Below are 3,663 nucleotides of genomic sequence, written 5' to 3' on the forward strand. Positions count from 1 at the left end.
AAAGTGTTGTCATCCGAGATTTATTATTATTGCTCGCTAGTTGATTATGTCATTGATATGAGTAAACATGAGACCTAAGTGTTATTGTGAATATGGTTAGTTCATAATCTTTGCTGAAAACTTGAATGCCGGCTTTACATATTTACAACAACAAGAGCAAACAGAGTTTGTATAAGTTTTTCTTTATCAATTTCAGTTTGTCAACTGAATTGCTTGAGGACAAGAAAATGTTTAAGCTTGGGGGAGTTGATACGTCTCCATCGTATCTACTTTTCCAAACACTTTTGCCCTTGTTTTGAACTCTAACTTGCATGATTTGAATGGAACTAACCCGGACTGACGCTGTTTTCAGCAGAATTGCCATGGTGTTATTTTTGTGCAGAAATAAAAGTTCTCGGAATGACCTGAAACTTCACGGAGAATATTTTTGGAATTAATAAAAAATACTGGTGAAAGAATCAAGGCCAGGGGGCCCACACCCTGTCCACGAGGGTGGGGGCGCGCCTACCACCCTGGGCGCGCCCCCTACCTCATGGCCCCCCTGGCGCTCCACCGACCTCAACTCAACCTCTATATATTCATGTTCGGGAAGAAAAAAAATCAGAGAGAAGGATTCATCGCGTTTTACGATACGGAGCCGCCGCCAAGCCCTAATGTCTCTCGGGAGGGCTGATCTGGAGTCCGTTCGGGGCTCCGGAGAGGGGAATCTGTCGCCGTCGTCATCATCAACCATCCTCCATCACCAATTTCATGATGCTCACCGCCGTGCGTGAGTAATTCCATCGTAGGCTTGCTGTACGGTGATAGGTTGGATGAGATTTATCATGTAATCGAGTTAGTTTTGTTAGGGTTTTATCCCTAGTATCCACTATGTTCTGAGATTGATGTTGCTATGACTTTGCTATGCTTAATGCTTGTCACTAGGGCCCAAGTGCCATGATTTCATATCTGAACCTATTATGTTTTCATGAATATATGTGAGTTCTTGATCCTATCTTGCAAGTCTATAGTCACCTACTATGTGTTATGATCCGGCAACCCCGAAGTGACAATAATCGGGACCACTCCCGGTGATGACCGTAGTTTGAGGAGTTCATGTAGTCATTAAGTGTTAATGCTTTGGTCCGGTACTCTATTAAAAGAAGGCCTTAATATCCCTTAGTTTCCAATAGGACCCCGCTGCCACGGGAGGGTAGGACAAAAGATGTCATGCAAGTTCTTTTCCATAAGCACGTATGACTATATTCGGAATACATGCCTACATTACATTGATGAATTGGAGCTAGTTCTGTGTCACCCTATGTTATAACTGTTGCATGAAGAATCGCATCCGACATAATTATCCATCACCGATCCAATTCCTACAAGCTTTTCACATATTGATCTTTGCTTAATTACTTTACCGTTGCCACTATTACAATTACTACAAAGCTACTACTGTTACTTTTGCCATTGTCACCGTTACTTCCATACGACTTTGCTACTAAATACTTTGCTATAGATATTAAGTTATCCAGGTGTGGTTAAATTGACAACTCAACTGCTAATACTTGAGAATATTCTTTGGCTCCCCTTGTGTCGAATCCATAAATTTGGGTTGAATACTCTACCCTCGAAAACTGTTGCGATCCCCTATACTTGTGTTTTATCAAGACTCGAGGGCAACACCTAGCTCGACGTGTGATGAAATATGAGTTTTTATTCCTTGAACTATATAATTTGTATTGAACTATTTGTTGTTGAACTATTCGATTTCTATTGATTTTCTGTGATGAACTATGTGATAAAAAAATTACTTATGTTGAACTCACGCCGAACCACGGTGAATATGGGCCGATTCGCGCGGATATCGGGCCATTTTTCGCTGAAAGTGGGCCGAAAAGCGATCACCGGGTTGTATCTGGCACTTGAAAGGGTGTGTTTTATTAAGTATCCAGTTCTAGTTGTCATAAGGTCGGAATACAACTCTGGGTCGTCCTTTTACCGAGGGACACGGCTATTCGAATAGATAAACTTCCTTGCAGGGGTGCACCACATTACCCAACACGCTCGATCCCTCTGGCCAGATGCTACCTCTTGAGCATGCGTTGGTTTTCCCTTGAAGAGGAAAGGGTGATGCAGCAAAGTAGCGTAAGTATTTCCTCATTTTTTGAGAACCAAGGTATCAATCCAGTAGGAGACTACACGCAAGTCACCTAGCACCTGCACAAACAATCAAGAGCCTTGCAACCAACGCGATAAAGGGGTTGTCAATCCCTTCACGGCCACTTGCAAAAGTAAGATCTGATAAAGATAATAAGATAAATATTTTTGGTATGTTTGTTGTATAGATTGGAAATTAAAGATTGCAAAATAAATAGTAAACTAGAACTATAAATCGGAAACTTATATGATGTAAAGTAGACCAGGGGGCCATAGGTTTCACTAGTGGCTTCTCTCATGATAGCATATATTACGGTGGGTGAACAAATTACTGCCGAGCAATTGATAGAAAAGCGCATAGTTATGAGAATATCTAGGCATGATCATGAATATAGGCATCACGTCCGTGTCAAGTAGACCGAAACGATTCTGCATCTACTACTATTACTCCACACATCGACCGCTATCCAACATGCATCTAGCGTATTAAGTTCTTAAGAACAGAGTAACGCATTAGGCAAGATGACATGATGTAGAGGGATAAACTAAAGCAATATGATATAAACCCCATCTTTTTATCCTCGATGGCAGCAATACAATACATGCCTTGCTGCCCCTACTGTCACTAGGAAAGGACACCGCAAGATTGAACCCAAAGCTAAGCACTTCTCCCATTGCAAGAAAGATCAATCTAGTAGGCCAAACTAAACCGATAATTCGAAGAGACTTGCAAAGATATCAAATCATGCATATAAGATTTCAGAAAAGACCAAATATTGTTCATAGATAATCTTGATCATAAACCCACAATTCATCGGATCTCGGCAAACACACCGCAAAAAGTATTACATCGAATAGATCTCCAAGGACATCGAGGAGAACTTTGTATTGAGAACCAGAAAGAGAGAAGAAGCCATCTAGCTAATAACTATGGACCCGAAGGTCTGTGGTAAACTACTCACACATCATCGGAGAGGCTATGGTGATGATGTAGAAGCCCTCCGTGATCGAATCCCCCTCCAGCAGATCGCCGGAAAAGGCCCCAGATGGGATCTCACGGGTACAGAAGGTTGTGGCGGTGGAAAAGTGGTTTCGTGGCTCCCTTGGATGTTTTTAGGGTACAAGGGTATATATAGGCGAAAGAAGTACGTCGGTGGAGCTATGAGGGTGTAACACCCTGGGAATCATGCTACAGTAACTCCCTGTGATTAAGCTAATCATGTTGCTAAACAGGGCTTGATCACATTTGAATCACCTTCCTTTCTAACTCCTAGTTCAAACTTCAAATATAATTAAAGTGAAAAATAAAAGTTTTCAAAAACTCAAACAAAAATGTTCAGTGGGTGCCAAATATTACACTGGTAATTATGGTGGAGAGAACACATTTTTATAAAATGCCTAAAGGCTTTAAAATGAAATAAAACAGAAAAGGAAATAAACAAATAAGAGAAAACAGAAAACAAAACAGAAAAAGAAAACAAAGGGTAAAGGGCCCGCTTCCCCCCCACTGGACCCGCGGCC

This window comes from Triticum aestivum, chromosome 4D (genome assembly GCF_018294505.1).
Source record: "Triticum aestivum cultivar Chinese Spring chromosome 4D, IWGSC CS RefSeq v2.1, whole genome shotgun sequence".
Taxonomy (NCBI): Eukaryota; Viridiplantae; Streptophyta; class Magnoliopsida; order Poales; family Poaceae; genus Triticum; species Triticum aestivum.